The sequence below is a fragment of the Callorhinus ursinus genome, unplaced genomic scaffold (assembly GCF_003265705.2).
Source record: "Callorhinus ursinus isolate GAN/ISIS: 27379988/994484 unplaced genomic scaffold, GSC_fseal_2.0 scaffold43, whole genome shotgun sequence".
Classification (NCBI taxonomy): Eukaryota; Metazoa; Chordata; class Mammalia; order Carnivora; family Otariidae; genus Callorhinus; species Callorhinus ursinus.
Genome location: NW_027397105.1, coordinates 6,050,405 through 6,063,595, shown reverse-complemented (window position 1 = coordinate 6,063,595; position 13,191 = coordinate 6,050,405). Strand labels below are relative to the sequence as shown.

General features: G+C 42.3%; 1 protein-coding gene across 9 annotated transcripts in view; it reads left to right on the top strand.

The window, feature by feature from the left end:
- Positions 1 to 1,194: 1,194 nt before the first annotated feature.
- ZNF18 (zinc finger protein 18) overlaps positions 1,195 to 13,191 on the top strand; it is a 40,293-nt gene continuing 28,296 nt past the window's right edge. For 2 of the 9 annotated variants that reach the window (XM_073881730.1, XM_073881726.1), the window contains exons 1-2: positions 1,195 to 1,266; positions 1,866 to 1,961. The gene's annotated coding sequence lies outside the window, so the exon portion shown is untranslated. The other 7 variants (XM_073881729.1, XM_073881725.1, XM_073881732.1 and 4 more) reach the window with 6 other exon arrangements.

Below are 13,191 nucleotides of genomic sequence, written 5' to 3'. Positions count from 1 at the left end.
CAAAGCCCTTTGTGTCAGGAGAAACAGCCACTGCAGGCATCCCTTTAAAATGTTCCTGATAAATTGCTACCCCTGCTGCTTCAGAAACTCATAAAGTAGCATTGTTAGACAAGTCCACGTTAGAAATTTCCACTTGGGTTAAGCTGAGATAGTTTTCACACGCTGGGTCTTGTTCAGGCCCTGGGACCTAGAAGAACATGTTAAATCCCCTTTTCCACTGGTTGGTTTCTCAGATTTGTAAAGATAGCATGCTTCACACCTCCTCCCTCTTCCAAAGCCTTATTTCTTCAGACGAGATGTCTCCAATTTCTCTAAACGTGGGCCAGGGCAGCTCACCACACTGCAACTCCGTTTCTGAATGCTCCCCAGTTCGCCAATAGCCCAAGACTGAACACACAGAGGATACACACAGGAGTCCGGTCTCGCAAATTTGGACCCGATACTTGTACCAACGCCGCTTAGTGTCACAAAACGACTGTTGCCCCCGAGGGCAGCATGGATGTAGAAAAGAGACAGGTGGAGAATAGAGAGGGGGGAGGTGGAGAGACGAGGCAAAATCAGAGCACTTCTCGACTTCTGGCCTGCGGGAAAGGGAAGGCGGAGGGGAGCGAGGATGACAAATATGCTGAAGCAGAGAGTCTGGGGGAGGCAGAAGGAGGAAGACAGACAGACAAACAGAAGGGAGGCGAAGGTGGGACAGGTTAGCTAGCACCTCGCTGAATTCCAACACAAGGAGGTGGAAAGAGAGCGCTAAGGAAATGCGGAGTCGGTGTGAGTTTGGAGCAGCAAGACAGGGAGGTCGGGGTAAATCAAATGCTGCAGGGAGGCCAAAAAGGGGGGGAAGGGCAGCGAGCAGACGCCCCGCCCGAGCACCTGGGGTACTGGCAGAGTCGCCAAGGTGTGGGGCTGACGCAGGGTCTGCGACAGACAAGGGGATTATCTTGGTGGACCGTCGCAGCGCTTGGCCCAGTGCCTGGCCCAGCGGAGGGGCTCACTAACAGACCGCTTGGTGACAAGCGAAGGAGCAAATGCACCAATCTGGAATGAATGACCCGAGCTTCCGCTGCGGGCGACCGGGAGCAGCCTCAACGCCTGGAGGACGCGGGAGGGGCGGGGCGACGCGGGCGGCCAATGGGAGCCCGCGCCTCAGCTCCGGCCCCGCCCCCAGGCCGCCGCGCCGGCGTCGGCGCGGCGGCCGCGGCGGGCGCGGCGCGCGCAGTCGCCCGCCTCGAGGAAGTGCGCCCGGAGTCGGCGTCGCGGGCCGAGGTGAGCGCGCGCGGGCTGGGCGGGCCCGGCTGCGGCCGCCCGGGATGGGGCGTGACGCCGCCAGTCTCCGCGCGGGGGCTCGGCTGGGCCCCCGGGAGCAGCGGCGGGGCCGGCGGACGCGCGCCCGACGGTTTCGGAGGGCGCGGGGACGCGGCGGGTGCGGGGGAGGGGTGGCGGGCCGAGGGGGCTCTGGTGCAGCGGAGACGCCGCGGCCGGGAGCTGGCTCTGCGCCCCTGAGCCTGTGGACCCTGGACTCCCCGGCCACGCCCCTGGACCGGCACCGAAACCGGGCCGCTTTCTCTGCCTCACCCCGGAGGCTGGAAGAGAGCCTCTCTCCCCGGGGTGCTGTGGGCGTTGGGGAGCGAGAGTGGAGGATACCTGGGTGGGTGCCCCGGCCTCCGGGACCCAAAATGCCGGTAGTCCCCCAACCTCACGGCCTTTGTGACAGCCCCTAAACCCTCCTCCCCCGAGCCCCCCAACGTTGGCAGCTCTCCTCCCCAAAACACAGGCCTTGCTTGGAGCTTCGTGGGTTCCAATTCGGCCGCCCCTTTTGAGCCTCCGAGGTTCCTAATCAGTCAACTCTGATACTTGTCTTGCAGGGGGATTGTGAGGATTAGAAATGGCATGAACAGGGCCTAATATGGAGCTGCTACGTAGTGTTGGAGAAAAAATTACTCATATGCTCGTTAAAGACGGTAAGGCAGAGTTTATTCAGGGGCGCTACTACAACGCGGTTTTGCAGGAGCAGAGAGCAATTGGGCCACACTCTGCAACGGGGAGGGGTGGAAAATTGTAGCCGAGGAGCCTGGTGGGGGGGGTGGGAGGGCTCAGTGCTTGGAAAATGACTAAGAGGCAACGTCCGGGGTAAAGGGAACTCTGGCTAAATCGACTTGACTGGAGTTTTGCTGAAGACAGGCCTGGGTGATACGGAATTTGATCAGATATCAGGGCTGGTCAGATACCAGGGTTGATGTGGAATTTGAGCAACTATCAAAGATGAGGGACTTTCCCTAAACCGGACTCAGCAAGAATCTTGCTAAAACGGGACGAAAAGGGTCAAGGACAGACCTGAAAGACCAGGCCCAGTTGAAAAGACTGCGGAGCTTGACTAAAGTTTGCTTAAGGAGAGAGTGTATGTCAATAGTAGGTACACAGCAAAGGGCTCGTATGCATAGGTATAGTAAGTATGCTTACCTAAGTTGTACATTTGAAGTTCACTCTACTTTGCTACAGTTTTAATAACACCTACACATTTGGGATTACTTGAAATGTTTTTTCATAACAGGAGCAGATACTCATGAAGTCACTGGAATATAAACTACACCCTCTATAAAGTAATTTAATTTGGAATAATTGAGGCATTTTTCTTAGCATTTTTGTTAGGATATAATTACTAAAATCGGATTTAAGTATTTTGTAAGTTTTCTAGTTTTCCCTAAATGTCATTTTCCCTAAATGGTATCTAAACAGCCATGTTCATTCAGGAAGCAAATAAATTTGAATAAATCTACCCATTAGTCTCTTGCTATCGGAAGTCTTTCTACTTGTTATTTGAAACTCAGGAGCCAGATAGATTTAGATAATGAAGGATGCTTTTATATTTATTCAACATTTATTTAATATTTATTTATAAGATTTTTATTTATCTTAGAGATGAGTGGCAGGGGCAGAGGGAGAGAGAACCCCAAAGGGACCCCGCGCTGAGTGCTTGGAGCCAGAAGCAGGGCCGGATCCCAGGACCCCAAGATCATGACCTGAGCCAAAACCAAGAGTCAGCTGCCCAACCAAGTTCACCACCCAGGCACCCCATTTGTTTATTTAAGTAGATTCCATGCCCAGTGATGTGGGGCTTGAACTCAAAACCCAGAGATCAAAAGTAGGACACTTGACTGACTGAGCCACCCAGGTGTCCCTTATTTAATATTTTAACATGTATTCAAAACTGTACATTTTTTCTCTGGAACTTTAGTGGTTACCTCTAAATTTTGATACTGTGTTTTCACTATCATTCAATATGAAAACATTTTGATCTCCAGGGCACCTGGGTGGCTCAGTCAGTTAAGTGTCTGCCTTCTGCTCAGGTCGTGATCCCGGGGTCCTGGGATGGAGCTCCAAGTCTGGCTTCTTGCTGGGGGTGGAGAGTGGGGGGGGGGGCAGCCTGCTTCTCCCCCTCCCCCTGCTGCTCCCCTTGTTTATGCTCTCTCTGTCAAATAAATAAATAAAATCTTAGAAAAAAAGGAAAAGAAAACATTTTAATGTCCATTGTGATTTTTTCTTTGGCTATAGGTTATATTAGTTATTCAATAATTTCCATATATAGGCATTTTCTAGGTATCTTTTTGTTACTGGTTTCTAATTTCATTGCACTGTGGTCAGAGCATATATATTTTGAGATTCCAGTCTTGAAACTTATTTATGGATATGGTCTGCTTTGGTGAATGTTTCATATGAACTTGAAATGAATGTGTATTCTGCAATTGTTGAGTCTGAATGTCCATTAGAATGAGTTTGTTTATAGTGTTCAGATTTTCTGTAGCCTTACCGATTTTTTTTTTTGGTCTTGTTCTATCACCTATGAGGATTTGTCCCTTTAGACCTGATAGTAGGTGCATATACGTTTAGGGTTTTGTGTTCTAAATGATTGGACCCATTTATTTATTTATTTATTTATTTTTAATTTTTTTATTGTTATGTTAATCACCATATATTACATCATTAGTTTTTGATGCAGTGTTCCATGATTCATTGTTTGTTCATAACACCCAGTGCACCATGCAAAACGTGCCCTCCTCAATACCCATCACCAGGCTAACCCATCCCCCCACCCCCCTACCCTCTAGAACCCTCAGTTTTTCAGAGTCCATCATCTCTCATGGTTCGTCTCCCCCTCTGACGTATTCCCCTTTTCTTCCTCTCCTGTTATCTTCTTCTTTTTCTTTTTTCTTAAAATATGTTTCGTTATTGGTTTCAGAAGTACAGATCTGTGATTCAACAGTCTTGCACAATTCACAGCGCTCACCGTAGCACATACCCTCCCCAATGTCTATCACCCAGCCATCCCATCCCTCCCACCCCCCAACCACTCCAGTAACACTCAGTTTGTTTCCTGAGATTAAGAATTCCTCATATCAGTGAGGTCATGTGATACATGTCTTTCTCTGATTGACTTATTTCACTCAGCATAACACCCTCCAGTTCCATCCATGTCGTTGCAAATGGCAAGATCTCATTCCTTTTGATGGCTGCATAATATTCCATTGTGTATATATACCACAACTTCTTTATCCATTCATCTGTCGATGGGCATCTTGGCTCTTTCCACAGTTCGGCTATTGTGGACATTGCTGCTATAAACATTGGGGTACATGTACCCCTTCGGGGATTGGACCCATTTATTATAATGAAGTGTTCCTCTTTTTTTTCTTGAAGTCTCTTGGTCAGATACTAATATAGCCATACCAGCTTTTGTATGCTTGCTGTCTGCATAGGATGTCTTTTCCCCATTGTTTTGTTTCCAAATTTTTGTGTCTTTATGTATTAAATATCTCTTGTAGACACCCTGTGATTGGGTCTTACTTTTCCAAATCTGGCAATCTTATAATTCGAATGTTTAGCCCCTTTACATTTAATGTGATTACTTATGTGGTTGGGTGTTAGCGTACCATATTGTCTTTTTTTTCGTTTGATCTTTCTGGTTTTTATTCTCTTACTGCATTCTTGGGATAGTGAGTGTTTTTTAGGATCCTTTATTGGTGTTTTTTAGCTGTACTTCTTTGTATAATATTTTTACAGCTACCAGTATGTATCTTTAAATTATCAGAGTTTACTTTAACTTATTAGAGTCTACTTTAATATTTGTACCACTTTGTACTAAACAATTTACATTTCTCATTCCTGCCTCTCATTTAACACCTTTACACTTCCAATTTGTCACCCGACATGTAGCACCACTCACTTCCCACTTCCTGTTCCTCATTTAGCAATTCATAAATGTAATAACCTAACAACCTATTAATTCCATTTACCCAGTCCTTTGTGCTGTTTTTATATCTTTTACTTTTACTTATTATCTCTTTACACACTGTGGTTATTTTTGCTTTTAATAGTTGCCTTTTAAGGAAGTTAGGAGTAGTAAAAGCATAGTATTTCTGTATTTATTTGCCATATATTTACCATTTTTGGAGATCTTCATTTCTTTCTGTAGATCTGAGTTTCCCTTCAACTGGAAAGGTGTCCTTTAGCATTTCTTATAGTACAAGTCACTGTTGAGGGGCTCTTGGGTGGCTCAGTCAGTTAAACATCTGCCTTTGGCTCAGGTTGTTCCACGGTTCTGGGATCGAGCCCTGTGTCAGGCTCCCTGCTCAGTGGGGGACCTGCTGCTTCTCTCCTCATGTCCCCCACCCCCTCATGCTCTCTCTCACTATCTCTCTCCGTTTTTCAAATGAATAAATAAAATTAAAAAAAAAATCACTGGTGAAAAATTCTCCTAGCTTATTTATCTGAAAAATGTCTTTACTTTTTTATTAAAATGTAATTAACATACAATGTTATATTAGTTTCAGGTTTACAACATACTGATTCAACAGTGCTATACATTACTTGGTGCTTATCACAATAACTGTAGTCACCATGCAACATTTTTATAATATTATTGACTATATTCTCTATGCTTTTGATCTCTGTGATTTGTTTGATTATACTGTATAACTTGTTATAACTGGAAGTTTTTTATCTCTTTAATCTCCTTTGTTTATTTTGCTCATAAACCCCACCTCCCTCCCCTTTGACAAACATCAGTTCTTTGTATTTAAGAGTCTGGTTTGTTGTTTATTCATTTGTTTGCTTTCTTTTCATATTCTACAAATATGTGAAATCACAAGGTATTTTTCTCTCTCTGTCAGACTTATTTCACTTAGCATAGTGTCCTCTAGGCCCATCCATGTTGTCACAAATGGTAAGATTTCATTCTTTTTTATGCCTAAGTAATACCCCATTGTATATATACACCGTATCTTTATCCATTCATCTAGCAATGGACACTTGGTTTGCTTCCATATCTTGTCTATTGCAAATGCTGCAGTAAACATAGTGGTGCATTTATCTTTTCAAATTAGTGTTTTTGTTTTTTTGTATAAATATCAGTAGTGGAATTACTGGATCATATGGTATTTCTACTACTTTAAAAATTTTTTTTAAATTTTAATTTTTTAAAAAAGATTTATTCATTTGAGAGAGAGTGAATGAGAGAGAGAGAGAGCACAAGAGAACACAAGCCAGGGGGAGGGGTAGAGGGAGAAGCATACTCCCCGCTGGGCAGGGAGCCTGACATGAGGCTCGATCCCAGGACCCCGGGATCGTGCCCCGAGCCAGAGGCCGACTGAAACGACTGAACCACCCAGGTGCCCTGGTATTTCTACTTCTCAATTTTTTCTGTTTTCCACAATGGTTGCACCAGTTTACATTCCCACCAACAGTGCATGAGAGTTCCCTTTTCTCTCCATCCTTGCCAACACTTGTTACTTCTTATATTTTTGATATTAACCATTCTGAGGTATCATTGTGGTTTTCTTTTGCATTTTCCTGATGATTAATGATGTTGAGCATCTCTTCCTGTGTCTCTTGGCCATCTGTAGGTCTTTGGAAAATTTTCTGTTGAGGTTTTCTGACCATTTTTTAATTGGATTGTTTGTTTTTTTGGTGTTGAGTTGTCGAAGTTCTTTGTATAGTTTGGTTATTAACCCCTTATTAATTATATCATTTGTGCATTTCTTTTTCCATTCACTAAGTTGCCTTTTTGTTTTGTTGTTGGTTTCCTTTGCTGTGCAAAAGCTTTTTATTTTGGTGTAGTCCCAGTGGCTTATTTTTGCTTTTGTTTCCCTTGCCTGAGAAGACCTATCTATAAATATGCTCCTAAGGGCGATGTCCAAGAGATTACTGCCTGTGTTTTCCTTTAGGAGATTTATGGTTTCCGGTCTCACATTTAGGTCTTTAATCTATTTTAAGGTAAATTTTGTGTATGGTGTAAGAAAGTGGTCCAGTTTGATTCTTTTGCACGTAGCTGTCCAGTTTTCCCAGCACCACTTATTGAAAAGACTGTCTTTTCCTTATTGTATATTCTTGCCTCTTGCGTTGTAAATTAATTGACCATATGGATGTGGGTTTATTCCTAGGCTCTCTATCATGTTCCATTGATCCGTGTGTCTGTTTTTATGCCAGTACCGTACTGTCCTAATTGTTTTGTAGTCTATCTTGAAATCCTGGAACAGAGACACCTCTAGCTTTGTTGTTTCTCAAGATTGCTTTGGCTCTTTGTTGTCTTTTGTGGTTTCATGCAGATTTTAGGATTATTTTAGTTCTGTGTAAAATACTGTTGGCATTTTGATAGGGATTGCATTGAATCTGTAGACTGTTTTGGGTAGTATGGGCTTTTTAAACATATAAGTCTTTCAGTCCATGAGCGTGGTATATCTTTCCATTTCTTTGTGTTGTCTTTAGTTTCTTTGAACAATGTCTTACAGTTTTCTGAGTAAGGTCTTTCACCTCCTTGGTGAAATTTATTCCTAGGTGTTTTTTTTTTAATTTTTTTATTATGTTAATGACCATACATTACATCATTAGTTCTTGATGTAGTGTTCCATGATTCATTGTTTGTGCATAACACCCAGTGCTCCACGCAGAACGTGCCCTCCTCAATACCCATCACCAGGCTAACCCATCCCCCCAAACTCCTCCCCTCTAAAACCCTCAGTTTGTTTTTCAGAGTCCATCGTCTCTCATGGTTCGTCTCCCCCTCCGACTTACTCTCCTTCATTCTTCCCCTCCTGCTATCTTCTTCTTTTTCTTTTTTCTTAACATATGTTGCATTATTTGTTTCAGAAGTACAGATCTGTGATTCAATAGTCTTGCACAATTCACAGCGCTCACCATAGCACACACCCTCCCCAATGTCTATCACCCAGCCACCCCATCCCTCCCACCCCCCACCACTCCAGCAACCCTCAGTTAGCTTCCTGAGATTAAGAATTTCTCATATCAGTGAGGTCATATGATACATATCTTTCTCTGATTGACTTATTTCACTCAGCATAACACCCTCCAGTTGCATCCACATCGTTGCAAATGGCAAGATCTCATTACTTTTGATGGCTGCATAATATACCATTGTGTATATATACCACATCTTCTTTATCCATTCATCTGTCGATGGACATCTTGGCTCATTCCACAGTTTGGCTATTGTGGATATTGCTGCTATAAACATTGGGGTGCACGTACCCCTTCGGATCCCTACATTTGTATCTTTGGGGTAAATACCCAGTAGTGCAATTGCTGGATCGTAGGGTAGCTCTATTTTCAGCTGTTTGAGGAACCTCCATACTGTTTTCCAGAGTGGCAGCACTAGCTTGCATTCCCACCAACAGTATAGGAGGGTTCCCCTTTCTCCACATCCCTGCCAACATCTGTCGTTTCCTGACTTGTTAATTTTAGCCATTCTGACTGGTGTGAGGTGGTATCTCATTGAGGTTTTCATTTGGATTTCCCGGATGCCGAGCGATGTGGAGCACTTTTTCATGTGTCTGTTGGCCATTTGGATGTCTTCTTTGGAAAAATGTCTGTTCATGTCTTCTGCCCATTTCTTGATTGGATTATTTGTTCTTTGGGTGTTGAGTTTGATAAGTTCTTTATAGATTTTGGATACTAGCCCTTTATCTGATATGTCATTTGCAAATATTTTCTCCCATTCTGTCGGTTGTGTTTTGGTTTTGTGGACTGTTTCTTTTGCTGTGCAAAAGCTTTTTATGTTGATGAAATCCCAATAGTTCATTTTTGCCCTTGCTTCCCTTGCCTTTGGCGATGTTTCTCGGAAGAAGTTGCTGTGGCTGAGGTCGAAGATGTTGCTACCTGTGTTCTTCTTTAGGATTTTGAAGGACTCCTGTCTCACGTTTAGCTCTTTGAACCATTTGGAGTCTGTTTTTGTGTGTGGTGTAAGGAAATGGTCCAGTTTCATTCTTCTGCATGTGGCTGTCCAATTTTGCCAACACCATTTGTTGAAGAGACTGTCTTTATTCCATTGGACATTCTTTCCTGCTTTGTCAAAGATGAGTAGACCATAGAGTTGAGGGTCCATTTCTGGGCTCTCGATTCTGTTCCATTGATCTATGTGTCTGTTTTTGTGCCAGTACCATACTGTCTTGATGATGACAGCTTTGTAATAGAGCTGGAAGTCCGGAATTGTGATGCCGCCAGCTTTGCTTTTCTTTTTCAGTATTCCTCTGGCTATTCGGGGTCTCTTCTGGTTCCATACAAATTTTAGGATTATTTGTTCCATTTCTTTGAAAAAAGTGGATGGTATTTTGATGGGGATTGCATTGAATGTGTAGATTGCTCTAGGTAGCATTGACATCTTCACAATGTTGGTTCTCCCAATCCATGAGCATGGAACGTTTTTCCATTTCTTTGTGTTGTCTTCAATTTCTTTCATGAGTATTTTATAGTTTTCTGAGTACAGATCCTTTGCCTCTTTGGTTAGATTTATTCCTAGGTATCTAATGGTTTTGGGTGCAATTGTAAATGGGATAGACTCCTTGATTTGTCTCTCTTCTGTCTTGTTGTTGGTGTATAGGAATGCCACTGATTTCTGTGCATTGATTTTATATCCTGCTACTTTACTGAATTCCTGGATGATTTCTAGCAGTTTTGGGGTGGAGTCTTTTGGGTTTTCCACATACAGTATCATATCATCTGCAAAGAGTGAGAGTTTGACTTCCTCTTTGCCGATTTGGATGCCTTTGATTTCTTTTTGTTGTCTGATTGCTGTGGCTAGGACTTCTAATACTATGTTGAATAGCAGTGGTGAGAGTGGACATCCCTGCCGCGTTCCTGACCTTAGGGGAAAGGCTCTCAGCCTTTCCCCATTGAGAATGATACTCGCTGTAGGTTTTTCATAGATGGCTTTTATGATATTGAGGTATGTACCCTCTATCCCTATACTCTGAAGAGTTTTGATCAAGAAAGGATGTTGTACTTTGTCAAATGCTTTTTCTGCATCTATTGAGAGGATCATATGATTCTTGTTCTTTCTTTTGTTAATGTATTGTATCACGTTGATTGATTTGCGGATGTTGAACCAGCCTTACAGCCCAGGGATAAATCCCACTTGGTCATGGTGAATAATCCTTTTATGTACTGTTGGACCCTATTGGCTAGTATTTTGGTGAGAATTTTTGCATCCATGTTCATCAAGGATATTGCTCTGTAGTTCTTTTTGATGGGGTCTTTGTCTGGTTTTAGGATCAAGGTAATGGTGGCCTCATAAAATGAGTTTGGAAGTTTTCCTTCCATTTCTATTTTTTGGAACAGTTTCAGGAGAATAGGTATTAATGCTTCTTTAAGTGTCTGATAGAATTCCCCTGGGAAGCCATCTGGCCCTGGGCTTTTGTTGGGAGATTTTTGATGACTGCTTCAATTTCCTTAGTGGTTATAGGTCTGTTCAGGTTTTCTGTTTCTTCCTGGTTCAATTTTGGTAGTTGATACATCTCTAGGAATGCACCCATTTCTTCCAGGTTATCTAATTTGCTGGCATAGAGTTGCTCATATGTTCTTATAATTGTTTGTATTTCTTTGGTGTTGGTTGTGATCTCTCCTCTTTCATTCATGATTTTGTTGATTTGGGTCATTTCTCTTTTCTTTTGGATAAGTCTGGCCAGGGGTTTATCAATCTTGTTAATTCTTTCAAAAGAACCAGCTCCTAGTTTCGTTGATCTGTTCTACTGTTCTTTTGGTTTCTAGTTCATTGATTTCTGCTCTGATCTTTATGATTTCTCTTCTCCTGCTGGGTTTAGGCTTTATTTGCTGTTCTTTCTCTAGCTCCTTTAGCTGTAGGGTTAGGCTATGTATTTGAGACCTCTCTTGTTTCTTGAGGAAGGCTTGTATTGCTATATACTTTCCTTTCAGGACCGCCTTTGCTGTATCCCAAAGATTTTGAACAGTTGTGTTTTCATTTTCATTGGTTTCCATGAATTTTTTTAATTCTTCTTTAATTTCCTGGTTTACCCATTCATTCCTTAGTAGGATGCTCTTTAGCCTCCATGTATTTGAGTTCTTTCCAACTTTCCTCTTGTGATTGAGTTCTAGTTTCAAAGCATTGTGGTCTGAAAATATGCAGGGAATAATCCCAATATTTTGGTACCAGTTGAGACCTGATTTGTGACCTAGGATGTGATCAATTCTGGAGAATGTTCCATGGGCACTAGAGAAGAATGTGTATTCCGTTGCTTTGGGATGGAATGTTCTGAATATGTCTGTGAAGTCCATTTGGTCCAGTGTGTCATTTAAAGTCTTTATTTCCTTGTTGATCTTTTGCTTAGATGATCTGTCCATTTCAGTGAGGGGGGTGTTAAAGTCCCCCACTATTATTGTATTGCTGTCAATGTGTTTCTTCGCTTTTGTTAAATTAATTGCCTTATATAATTGGCTGCTCCCACATTAGGGGCATAGATATTTATAATTGTTTGATCTTCTTGTTGGATAGACCCTTTAAGTAGGATATAGTGTCCTTCCTCATCTCTTATTACTGTCTTTGTTTTAAAATCTAATTTGTCTGATATAAGGATTGCCACCCCAGCTTTCTTTTGGTGTCCATTAGCATGGTAAATGGTTTTCCACCCCCTCACTTTCAATGTGGGGGTGTCTTTGGGTCTAAAATGAGTCTCTTGCAGACAGCATATCGATGGGTCTTGTTTTTTAATCCAATCTGATAGCCTGTGTCTTTGGATTGGGGCATTTAGCCCATTTACATTGAGGATAACTCTTGAAAGGTATGAATTTAGTGCCATTGTATTTCCTGTAAGGTGAGTGTTACTGTATATTGTCTGTGTTCCTTTCTGATCTGTGCTGCTTTTAGTCTCTCTCTTTGCTTAGAGGACCGCTTTCAATATTTCTTGGAGGGCTGGTTTCGTGTTTGCAAATTCCTTTAGTTTTTGTTTGTCCTGGAAGCTTTCTATCTCTCCTTCAATTTTCAATGAGAGCCTAGCTGGATATAGTATTCTTGGCTGCATATTTTTCTCCTTTAGTGCTCTGAAGATATCATGCCAGTCCTTTCTGGCCTGCCAGGTCTCTGTGGATAGGTGTATTGCCAATCTAATATTTCTACCATTGTAGGTTACATATCTCTTCTCCCGAGCTGCTTTCAGGATTTTCTGTTTGTCTGAGACTTGTAAGTTTTACTATTAGATGTCAGGGTGTTGACCTATTTTTATTGATTTTGAGAGGGTTCTCTGTGCCTCCTGGATTTTGATGCCTGTTTCTTTCCTCACATTAGGGAAGTTCTCTGCCATTATTTGATCCAATATACCTTCTGCCCCTCTCTCTCTTTCTTCTTCTGGGATCCCAATTATTCTAATGTTGTTTCGTCTTATCGTATCGCTTATCTCTCGAATTCTGTCCTCGTGATCCTGTAGTTGTTTATCTCTCTTTTTCTCAGCCTCTTTATTTTCCATCATTTGGTCTTCTATATCATTGATTCTCTCTTCTGCCTCATTTATTCTAGCAGGTAGTGCCCCCATTTTTGATTGCACCTCATTTATAGCCTTTTTGATTTCGACTTGGTTAGATTTTAGTTCTTTTATTTCTCCAGAAAGGGTTTCTCTAATAACTTCCACGGTTTTTTCAAGCCCAGCTAGTATCTTTAAAGTCATGATTTTGAACTCTAGGTCCGACATTGTACTAATGTCCGTATTGAGTAGGTCTCTGGCTGACCGTACTATCTCTTGTTCTTTTTGCTGAGGTGATTTTTTTTCATCTTGTTATTTTGTCCAGAGGAGAATACATGAATGAGAGAACAAAATGCCAACAGGTTAACAATGTCCCCAGCAAATATACTCTATACAAATCAGAAAAGATCTGAAACCAGGGGAAAAGAAAGGG